Raw genomic sequence first — 12,002 nt, 5'->3', positions numbered from 1 at the left:
CCAGTTTTGCCAATTCTCTGGCTTTCATTGATTCAGTCCTGCACCTCTCAGCAGTCCTGGAGTGCTGTGGTTGCTGTCATTCAGACCACAGAATGAGAAGAATTGCTTAATCTACCTGCATTTAACCTATACTTCATGACTGGCCCTTGTCAAGAAATTGTGCCACTGTTGTATTGCATCTTTCAGTACGATCAGATGAGTGTATCACCTTAAACTTCATTTCTGTTTTTAAGTAAGAACTTAATTTATTTACTTTGGCATTTAATCAGTTTCAAAATAGAGAACCTTAAAATAAAAAAGAAATATATATGTCTTTTTTTTTCTTGGCGTAAACCTTTTGTACTGTCTGTGGACTTTGATACTGCAATTTCTTGAAATCACGTTTTAAAGATACCTTTAAATTTCTTATGAAGACCGACTGCCTCTTTTTACAAGTGAGTTATCTTGGACGTAAGCTCGAGTTGTTCAGTTTTCTATGTGTACTGTGGTGGTTTGCATTTCTCATCTCTGGGATTAGATGGTAGTGTTCTTGAAGGCATTTTTATTCATTGTTACATTTTAAAGAGTAAATTGTTGTACAAAGTAGTTATTCAGGGAAAGAATTTGGAGATTTCAAATTATGCTGTTATGATAATGGCATCTCTGTTTTTCTATATGTAGTCATGGTATAGATTTTTAACAAAGACTATATTTCCAAGGTTATGTTTTGCCACAGAACATCATTATCAGGGCAGGGGGATGTCAGGGCATATGGATGTTCAGACATTGGAAAGGGGAATTATAGAAAAATTGTATTAAATCTTGACTTACAGAGCCAGCTGTGCTTTTGTCCCTGTCATTGTCCAGAGTTATTCTTCATAGCCAGTACTCCAAACCCATTTCCTGATCTCTCCAGGTTTTACCACAGACCCATCCCTTTTAGCAAAGTATCTTTTTCCTACTTTATTGAGATCAAGCCCATCCTTAGGCGAATCACACTCATCCCTTTAAAATCTTATTGTAGTTTGATCGTCCCGCTCTTCTCTGGTCTTAGAAGAGGAAGACATTCCTCTTCTTTACCAAGGTTGGCCCTACTAGCTGTTTTATTTCTACCAAATACTGTTCTCTCTGAGTCTGGCTCCACTTATTTTGCACTCTTTCCTGTTGCTCTTTTCCCCACCTGTCTACAAGCTTTCTGAGATTGTCCATCTTCTAAAATAAAATCTCTTCTTATGTTGCTTTTCTGCTCCTCTGCTTACCTTGATGGCCATACCTTTTTAAGATATCCCCTCTGTGGTTGGCCTTTCTCCTGGACATCCCTTACTCCTGAACCGTGTATGTGCTATAGCCTGTGCACAGAGCTGCATGAAGCCCTAGTGCTGGGTTGTACCAGTCCTGGGGAAGGGACTTTGGCAATTGCTTCCAGGCCATCTCCCACTTTACTCCCTAGATTGCAGGAGGTGGACTTCTGAGGAGGGAGGGTAAGAGAAGAAGAATTTCCTTAAGATAATTCTCTTCCATCTGTCTTGCCTCCATTGGCACTCTCAGTGTCCCCTCTCCCCATCCTAAACGAGGCAGATCAGGGTTATCTCTACACCTGGCCCTAAGGTAAGCCATTATATGGTTTCTGTGAATGTTCCCCTATTTCCTCCCTGGTCTGTTCCCTACCACCCCACACCCTCATTTCCTCTAAACTAAGTTGTTCTACCTGACACTCTTTAGGAAACTTCATGCTTTAATTTTGGCCCCACTTCATGAAGGCCTGTACCCATTTCACAGATGAAGTGTAGAAAAGTGAGATGACTTAGCTTAAGTCACACAGCTAGTAAGAGCCCAAACTTCTGACTGAGTGTGTGTTTTTAACCATTGTTGCATTACCTTATTGTAGCTTTCTAGTGTTTAAAATTCTTTTTTATTTTTTTAATTTTTAAAATTTTAATACAGTTCAAATGAGTGTGCCAGGTTCATTTCACCTCCTTTACTGCCAAACCTGGGGGCAGGGACTGCTTTCAGTGTCTCTGCCTTCTCTTTGTCTGTGAAGCCCAGGGTATAAAGGTATCTGCTGCATCGAACTTACCTCATATTATCCTTCTTTTTCTTGATCTTGATGGATTTGCATCCTTTCACCTGGCTGAGAGCAAGAAGTCCTTGATTTTGTCCATTCTGCAAGGCATGGCTATGGAGGGGCACTGGGGAGCATGTGGCTGGAAGAAGGGAGGATGAAAAAGCTAAAATTCTAGCTAACAGCTAAAATTCACTTGATGTGAGATAAAATTATAACCAAAAATTTGGATAGTATGCTTAGGAAAACTGTCAATATGTAATTTGTGAACAAATATAGTGAATCAGAATCTACTCTGTTTTGATACTTTTTGTTAATTAGCAGAAATAGAATTTTATCCTAGGTGGCTGATGTGGGGAGGTAGTCGCTGGGGAGGCCTGTGACACTGGACTCAAAAGTTGCTAATGTCACATTCTGCCTGGAGTCCTATCTATTGCCTTCAGCTGCTTAAGGACAAATGGAAGCAGCATCTTTGCTTGTAAAGGCACTTTTGTATGATCGTTGTATAATTGTTATCTACATAGGCAGCTTGGTGGAAACATGGCTGTTGCCTCTATTTCCTCATCTGTAAAATGGGGTAAAGACGCGACTACCCTGTTAGATGGAGAGAATAGTACTACAAACCTTACAAGGTTGTTCATATGGACTTGTGAGCTAGTAAGTATAAAGTGCTTAGAAAGCATTTTAAGGGCTCTATAAGTTTTAGATAAAATGTAATCATTACTATTATTGTTAATAGAGACTGTTACTGGATATTTTGTTTATGGCCTTTTGAGGGCAGTGTGCCTGACTGTGTGTGTTAAAACAAAAGTAGGTTCAATTCTCAGGAGCATCTGTTTCATTTCTCAGGAGTTCTATTCTCCAGGGTTGGGTAATTACTGTGTGAGTGTGATAGGGAGGTTGCTTTTGAGTGGGCAGTTCATTGAGGGAAATGATGCAGCCACTGTCTTCAGTTTTTCATGGAGCTGTTGTATGGTAATGCCTCCCTCTTTTTTTTTCTATCCATGCTGTTTCCTTCAGGAATATTTGCAGAAGAGTGGATCTGATGTCTCTTGCTTAACATTCTTTACATGGAAACCGATCTTCTTCCTCAAGGCCAAGGTGGCATGTCTCTATGGCAAAGAATTTTCTCTTTGTATTCAACAGTGCTTTGATTTAGTTCTCCCAAGCTCAGAAACCATGTTTTTGTTATTCTTAAACTGCTTAAATTTGCTGAGCTTTTCTAAAGGTTAATAATATTTTAGTCACTCTAAATGTGCTATACTAATACTACTTAAGATGTAATGTTCTCTTTTTGAGTTCACGCTTTTTAAATTAACTTATGTTAATAAGTAGTACATCTTTTTTAAGAAGCAAAAACGCAGTTATTTTTCAGGTTCCTAAATCTGTCCAACCATGGGAATGCTGGGGGAGGTCTTCGAAATGATCGTATTGTGTTGTTTTTCACATTACTAGCCCCCAGGTGACTGTGATAATGAATGAGATGCTTGGGTGTGCTATAGTTGAATGGAGAGAAACTTCTCTATTTACAAAAAAGGACTTTTATGAGGTGGATAGTATATTCACAGTTTTTGAGATTTGAGAACTTTGAGCCTTCATATCTAAACACAGAAACTTGTACACAGAAGATGCCCAGTAAATATTTATTGAATAACTGAGAGTGTCCAAGGTCACGTGACTAATTTGTGTTAGCTGGGAGCCTATAATTTGTCTATAACCTGATACTAAGCCACATAGTTCTGTTTAATAATTATAATGTATTGAGCTCTGAGGTTGGATTCCCGGCTTGCACCTTTGCTAGTTATATGGTCTTTGGCCCTTATGGAACTTGGTTGGCTCCGAGGTAAATTGGTGATGCCAACCTGTCTCTTTTGGTGTTTAGGTTGACAGGAAGTGTTACACAGTTCCTCACACACTCAGGTGCTTGAGGAATGTAGCTATTCCTAAAACTAATGTAATGAAATGTTAGCCTAATACTCAGCAGATATGGAAACTGTCCATTTTGTAATCAGAATACAGGGTTTATTTCCCTAATGAAAGCTGTTACTGCAGTAGTTCACAAACCTAGATATTATCCTTTATTCTTGATTATTGGAACTATTTGCAACTGCAACCTTTATATGCAATCAAGTCAGTTCATTTTCTCAACATAACTGATGTAAAATAGAACTTCCTGCTTGCACTACTTGTCTGTATAGATTCAATTTATGTTAGAATTAAAGCACTTACACTAAGAAAAATGGATACATATTAAACTCTTCTCTGTGTCCTCAGTGTCTACTTTTTGAACCCTTCTAAACTTGTGACTCTCTCTGCCTTCCAGCTCTCTTTACCTCTATGCCCTATAAAAACATGGAAGCATCTGGTATTAGTTATATTTTATCAACCCATCAGCTGGGTGCAGGTGGCCTAAAACTGGTTCATTTTGAAGTGTGTTATCTTAAACTATGGACTTTAATTTCTTACTGTAAATGAAAAATTTCCATTCCTCCCCCCCCACACACTTTTTTGGGAAGAAACTGTAGGTATCCGTAAGTAAACAGGAGGATGTTTGTTTGTCTAATACTGAAAGGCTTTAACGCTATATATGTTCTTTGGAGTATACCTGATTTTATTTCCTAAGTATTTATAAGTGGTAGTCCTGTTATTTTTAAACTTAACCTGTAATGGCAGATTTTTTTTTTTTTTGTCCTATGCATTACTTAGTATAATATTTTAAAATTTCTAGTATTTTTTATTGTTTAAAATTTTATTGCTTTGGGAACCAAGACTATGGCTTTGTGTCATTTATACTTAACTTTCTGAGGTTTTCTTTGTGCCCTGATGCATTATCATTTTTATTTTTATTATTTTTTTATTTTTTTGTTTCTTTTTAAAATTTTATTATGTTATGTTAGTCACCATACAGTACATCATTAGTTGCATTATCATTTTTTAAAATTTTTTTATTGTTATGTTAATCACCATATATTACATAATTTGTTTTGGTGTAGTGTTCCATGATTCATTGTTTGTTCATAACACCCAGTGCACCATGCAGAATGTGCCCTCTTTAATACCCATCACCAGGCTAACCCATCCCCCTACCCTCCTCCCCTCTAGAAACCTGTTTGTTTTTCAGAGTCCATCATCTCTCCTGGTTCGTCTCCCCCTCTGACTTACTCCCCTTCATTCTTCCTCTCCTGTTATCTTCTTCTTTTTCTTTTTTTTTTCTCAAAATATGTTGCGTTATTTGTTTCAGAAGTACAGATCTATGATTCAACAGTCTTACACAGTTCACAGCGCTCACTGTAGCACATATCTTCCCCAATGTCTATCACCCAGCCACCCCATCCCTCCCACCCCCAACCACTCCAGCAACCCTCAGTTTGTTCCTGAGATTAAGAATTCCTCATATCAGTGAGGTCATATGATACATGTCTTTCTCTGATTGACTTATTTCACTCAGCATAACACCCTCCAGTTCCATCCATGTCGTTGCAAATGGCAAGATCTCATTCCTTTTGATGGCTGTATAATATTCCATTGTGTATATATACCACATCTTCTTTATCCATTCATCTGTCAATGGACATCTTGGCTCTTTCCACAGTTTGGCTATTGTGGACATTGCTGCTATAAACACTGGGGTGCCCGTACCCCTTTGGGTCCCTACATTTGTATCTTTGGGGTAAATACCCAGTAGTGCAATTGCTGGATCGAACGGTAGCTCTAATTTCAACTGTTTGAGGAACCTCCATACTGTTTTCCAGAGGGGTTGCACCAGCTTGCATTCCCACCAACAGTGTAGGAGGGTTCCCCTTTCTCCACATCCCCGCCAACATCTGTCATTCCCTGACTTGTTAATTCTAGCCATTCTGACGGGTGTGAGGTGGTATCTCATTGAGGTTTTGATTTGGATTTCCCTGATGCCGAGCGATGTTGAGCACTTTTTCATGTGCCTGTTGGCCATTTGGATGTCTTCTCTGGAAAAATGTCTGTTCATGTCTTCTGCCCATTTCTTGATTGGATTATTTGTTCTTTGGGTGTTGAGTTTGATAAGTTCTTTATAGATTTTGGATACTAGCCCTTTATCTGATATGTCATTTGCAAATATTTTTTCCCATTCTGTCGGTTGTCTTTTGGTTTTGTGGACTGTTTCTTTTGCTGTGCAAAAGCTTTTTATCTTGATGAAATCCCAATAGTTCATTTTTGCCCTGGCTTCCTGTGCCTTTGGTGATGTTTCTAGGAAGAAGTTGCTGTGGCTGAGGTCGAAGAGGTTGCTACCTGTGTTCTCCTTTAGGATTTGGATGGACTCCTGTCTCACGTTTAGGTCTTTCAACCATTTGGAGTCTATTTTTGTGTGTGGTGTAAGGAAATGGTCCAGTTTCATTCTTCTGCATGTGGCTGTCCAATTTTCCCAACACCATTTGTTGAAGAGACTGTCTTTTTTCCACTGGACATTCTTTCCTGCTTTGTCAAAGATAAGTTGACCATAGAGTTGAGGGTCCATTTCTGGGCTCTCGATTCTGTTCCATTGATCTATGTGTCTGTTTTTGTGCCAGTACCATACTGTCTTGATGATGACTGACAGCTTTGTAATAGAGCTGGAAGTCCGGAATTGTGATGCCGCCAGCTTTGCTTTTCTTTTTCAATATTCCTCTGGCTATTCGGGGTCTCTTCTGGTTCCATACAAATTTTAGGATTATTTGTTCCATTTCTTTGAAAAAAGTGGATGGTATTTTGATGGGGATTGCATTGAATGTGTAGATTGCTCTAGGTAGCATTGACATCTTCACAATGTTGGTTCTTCCAATCCATGAGCATGGAACGTTTTTCCATTTCTTTGTGTCTTCTTCAATTTCTTTCATGAGTATTTTATAGTTTTCTGAGTACAGATCCTTTGCCTCTTTGGTTAAATTTATTCCTAGGTATCTTATGGTTTTGGGTGCAATTGTGAATGGGATCGACTCCTTGATTTGTCTCTCTTCTGTCTTGTTGTTGGTGTGTAGGAATGCCACTGATTTCTGTGCATTGATTTTATAGCCTGCTACTTGACTGAATTCCTGTATGAGTTCTAGCAGTTTTGGGGTGGAGTCTTTTGGGTTTTCCACATAAAGTATCATATCATCTGCAAAGAGTGAGAGTTTGACTTCCTCTTTGCCGATTTGGATGCCTTTGATTTCTTTTTGTTGTCTGATTGCTGTGGCTAGGACTTCTAATACTATGTTGAATAGCAGTGGTGATAGTGGACATCCCTGCTGCGTTCCTGACCTTAGGGGAAAAGCTCTCAGCTTTTCCCCATTGAGAATGATATTCGCTGTAGGTTTTTCGTAGATGGCTTTTATGATATTGAGGTATGTACCCTCTATCCCTATACTCTGAAGAGTTTTGATCAAGAAAGGATGCTGTACTTTGTCAAATGCTTTTTCTGCATCTATTGAGAGGATCATATGATTCTTGTTCTTTCTTTTGTTAATGTATTGTATCACGTTGATTGATTTGCGGATGTTGAACCAGCCTTGCAGCCCAGGGATAAATCCCACTTGGTCGTGGTGAATAATCCTTTTAATGTACTGTTGGATCCTATTGGATAGTATTTTGGTGAGAATTTTTGCATCCATGTTCATCAAGGGTATTGGTCTGTAATTCTCCTTTTTGATGGGATCTTTGTCTGGTTTTGGGATCAAGGTAATGGTGGCTTCATAAAATGAATTTGGAAGTTTTCTTTCCATTTCTATTTTTTGGAACAGTTTCAGGAGAATAGGTATTAATTCTTTAAATGTCTGATAGAATTCCCTGGGAAGTCATCTGGCCCTGGGCTTTTGTTTGTTGGGAGATTTTTGATGACTGCTTCAATTTCCTTAGTGGTTATAGGTCTGTTCAGGTTTTCTATTTCCTCCTGGTTCAGTTTTGGTAGTTGATACATCTCTAGGAATGCACGCATTTCTTCCAGGTTATCTAATTTGCTGGCATAGAGTTGCTCATAATATGTTCTTATAATTGTTTGTATTTCTTTGGTGTTGGTTGTGATCTCTCCTCTTTCATTCATGATTTTGTTGATTTGCGTCATTTCTCTTTTCTTTTTGATCATTCTGGCCAGGGGTTTATCAATCTTGTTAATTCTTTAAAAGAACCAGCTCCTAGTTTCGTTGATCTGTTCTACTGTTCTTTTGGTTTCTATTTCATTGATTTCCGCTCTGATCTTTATTATTTCTCTTCTCCTGCTGAGTTTAGGCTTTATTTGCTGTTCTTTCTCCAGCTCCTTTAGGTGTAGGGTTAGGTTGTGTATTTGAGACCTTTCTTGTTTCTTGAGAAAGGCTTGTATTGCTATATACTTTCCTCTCAGGACTGCCTTTGCTGTATCCCAAAGATTTTGAAGAGTTGTGTTTTCATTTTCATTGGTTTCCATGAATTTTTAAAATTCTTCTTTAATTTCCTGGTTGACCCATTCATTCTTTAGTAGGATGCTCTTTAGCCTCCATGTATTTGAGTTCTTTCCGACTTTCCTCTTGTGATTGAGTTCTAGTTTCAAAGCATTGTGGTCTGAAAATATGCAGGGAATAATACCAATCTTTTGGTACCAGTTGAGACCTGATTTGTGACCTAGGATGTGATCAATGTTCCATGGGCACTAGAGAAGAATGTGTATTCCGTTGCTTTGGGATGGAATGTTCTGAATATGTCTGTGAAGTCCATTTGGTGCAGTGTGTCATTTAAAGTCTTTATTTCCTTGTTGATCTTTTGCTTAGATGATCTGTCCATTTCAGTGAGGGGGGTGTTAAAGTCCCCCACTATTATTGTATCGTTGTCAATGTGTTTCTTTGCTTTTGTTATTAATTGCCTTATATAATTGGCTGCTCCCATGTTCGGGGCATAGATATTTACAATTGTGAGATCTTCTTGTTGGATAGACCCTTTAAGTAGGATATAGTGTCCTTCCTCATCTCTTATTACAGTCTTTGTTTTAAAATCTAGTTTGTCTGATATAAGGATTGCCACCCCAGCTTTCTTTTGGTGTCCATTAGCATGGTAAATGGTTTTCCACCCCCTCACTTTCAATCTGGGCGTGTCTTTGGGTCTCAAATGAGTCTCTTGCAGACAGCATATGGATGGGTCTTGTTTTTTAATCCAATCTGATAGCCTGTGTCTTTTGATTGGGGCATTTAGCCCATTTACATTCAGGGTAACTATTGAAAGGTATGAATTTAGTGCCATTGTATTGCCTGTAGGGTGACTGTTACTGTATGTTGTCTGTGTTCCTTTCTGATCTTTGCTGCTTTTAGGCTCTCTCTTTGCTTAGAGGACCCCTTTCAATATTTCTTGTAAGGCTTGTTTCGTGTTTGCAAATTCCTTTAGTTTTTGTTTGTTCTGGAAGCTTTTTATCTCTCCTTCAATTTTCAATGACAGCCTAGCTGGATATAGTATTCTTGGCTGCATATTTTTCTCGTTTAGTGCTCTGAAGATATCTTGCCAGTCCTTTCTGGCCTGCCAGGTCTCTGTGGATAGGTCTGTTGCCAATCTAATGTTTCTGTTACCTATCTCTTCTCCGGAGCTGCTTTCAGGATTTTCTCTTTGTCTCTGAGACTCGTAAGTTTTACTATTAGATGTCGGGGTGTTGACCTATTTTTATTGATTTTGAGAGGGGTTCTGTGTGCCTCCTGGATTTTGATGCCTGTTTCCTTTCTCACTTTAGGGAAGTTCTCTGCTATTATTTGCTCCAATATACCTTCTGCCCCTCTGTCTCTTTCTTCTTCTTCTGGGATCCCAATGATTCTAATGTTGTTTTGTCTTATCGAATCACTTATCTCTCGAATTCTGCCCTCGTGATCCTGTAGTTGTTTCTCCCTCTTTTTCTCAGCCTCTTTACTTTCCATCATTTGGTCTTCTATATCACTGATTCTCTCTTCTGCCTCATTTATCCTAGCAGTTAGTGCCCCCATTTTTGATTGCACCTCATCAGTAGCCTTTTTGATTTCGACTTGGTTAGATTTTAGTTCTTTTATTTCTCTAGAAAGGGTTTCTCTAATAACTTCCACGCTTTTTTCAAGCCCAGCTAGTATCTTTAAAGTCATGATTCTGAACTCTAGGTCCGACATTGTACTAATGTCCCTATTGAGTAGGTCCCTGGCAGTCGGGACTACCTCTTGTTCTTTTTGCTGAGGTGATTTTTTTCGTCTTGTCATTTTGTCCAGAGGAGAATAGATGAATGAGAGGACAAAATGCTAACAGGTTTACAACGTCCCCAGCAAATATACTGTATACAAATCAGAAAAGACCTGAAACCAGGGGAAAAGAAAGGGAAAGAAAGAAAAAAGAAAGAGAAAAAAAAAAGGAAAAGAAAAAAAAAAGATAAAAACAAAAACAGAACAATACAAAAAAAGCAGAATGTGATCAAATATGATCAGGCTAGTGCATAGATCAGTGTCACACACTAGATTTTGGGCGTATTTTGGTCTGTTAGAAAAAAGTGCCTCCTAAAATTTTAAAGGAAGAAAGACATATATGTACAAAATAAGGGTTGATACAATGAAGGGATAGAAGATGACTGTAAAGATGAAAATTGTAAAAGATTTTATAAAAGGACTTGATAAGATAAGAAGTTGTTTGAAAAAAGAAAGAAGATTTAAAAAAAAAGAAAAGAAAAAAGGGAGAGAATATGATCAGGCAGGAGACTAGAACAGAACCATACACTAGTGATTTAGGGTATATTTTTATCTGTTAGAAGAAACTGTATCTCAAAATTTTAAAGAGAGAACAACTTATATATATATATATATATATATATATATATATGCCAAAAATAAGGGTAACTTCTATGAAGGGATAAAATATGACTCTAGAAATGAAAAATAAAAAATGTTTTTTTTTTTTTTAAAAAGAGATTGATAAGATGTTGGTTGAAAAAGGGAAAAAGAAAAAGAAAAAAAAACAGTTAACAAAAATTAACTTTGATGAACTAATGAATCATGGTAAAAAAAAGCCATGAATTCTATGTGCAGTATTCCCCTAGCGCTGGAGTTCTCCCGTTCTCCTTGATCGGTAAACTTGGTCTTGGCTTGCTGACTGTTCGTGCTGATCTTCTGGGGGAGGGGCTTGTTGCTGTGGTTTCCAGATGTCTTTGCGGAGGCTGAATTGCCCCGCCCTTGTCGGTCCGGGCTAAGCAAGCTGCTCGGGTTTGATCTCAGGAGCTTTTGTTCCCTGCAAGCTCTCCGTACAGCCTTGGAGGACCAGGGCAAAAATGGTGGCCTCCCAATCTCCGCCTGGAGGAGCTGAGAACTCGGGCCCCGCTCCTCAGTGCGCCCCCAGAGAAAAGCAGTCACTCCCTTGTCCCTGGTCTCTGGCCGGTCTCCGTGCTCACCCGGCCTGTGACCGAGCGTTTATATCTCTGGCACCCGACCCCGTGTGGAGTCTCCAAACCCAGCAGATCCCTGCGGTACGTTCCCGCGCCGCTCCTCCCCGGGAAGGAAGGGGAGTCTCCCCGGATTTGCCGCTTGTTGGGTCCCTGCTGCAGGAGCAGTGGCCCGACTGGGTCGCGGATCACAGTTTATGGCCACCCTGAGCTCAGAGCCCGCGCCTCAGCTCCGTCTCTGCAGTCGGCTTGCCCGCTCCGAAACCTGGGAGCTCTGGCGCACTCAGGCTCCCCCGTCTTTCTGTGACCCCAAGGGTCCTGAGACCCCACTGTCCCGTGAGGGTTCCACCCCCGCTTAGCCACTGGAGCGACGTCCCTCAGCGGAGCCGACTTCTAAAAGGTCCGATTTTGTGCTCCGCAGCTCTAGCACTTGCCAGCCGCGGCCGGTGGAGGCCCCTCCCCCGCCGTCTATCCTCCCGAATATCTCCTCGGATTCACTTCTCCGCACGTCTTACCTTCCAGTAAGTGGTCGCTTCTCTGTTCAGAGCGTTGTTGCTCTTCTTTTCTTCGATCTCCTGTTGAGTTTGTAGGTGTTCAGAATGGTTTGATCCCTATTCAGCTGAATTCCTG

General features: G+C 39.7%; 1 protein-coding gene and 1 pseudogene across 1 annotated transcript in view; one reads left to right on the top strand and one right to left on the bottom strand.

The window, feature by feature from the left end:
* GMDS (GDP-mannose 4,6-dehydratase) overlaps window positions 1–12,002 on the top strand; it is a 637,538-nt gene that overhangs the window by 75,924 nt on the left and 549,612 nt on the right. The gene's annotated exons all lie outside the window — the stretch shown is intronic.
* Window positions 1,944–2,153, bottom strand: LOC148164156 (large ribosomal subunit protein eL38 pseudogene; annotated as a pseudogene).

This window comes from Eumetopias jubatus, unplaced genomic scaffold (genome assembly GCF_037043125.1).
Source record: "Eumetopias jubatus isolate StellerSeaLion01/CBP00866 unplaced genomic scaffold, mEumJub1_p1.0 scaffold_6, whole genome shotgun sequence".
Lineage (NCBI taxonomy): Eukaryota > Metazoa > Chordata > Mammalia > Carnivora > Otariidae > Eumetopias > Eumetopias jubatus.
The sequence above is the reverse complement of the archived record's forward strand: the minus strand, read 5'-3'. Positions and strand labels throughout refer to the sequence as shown.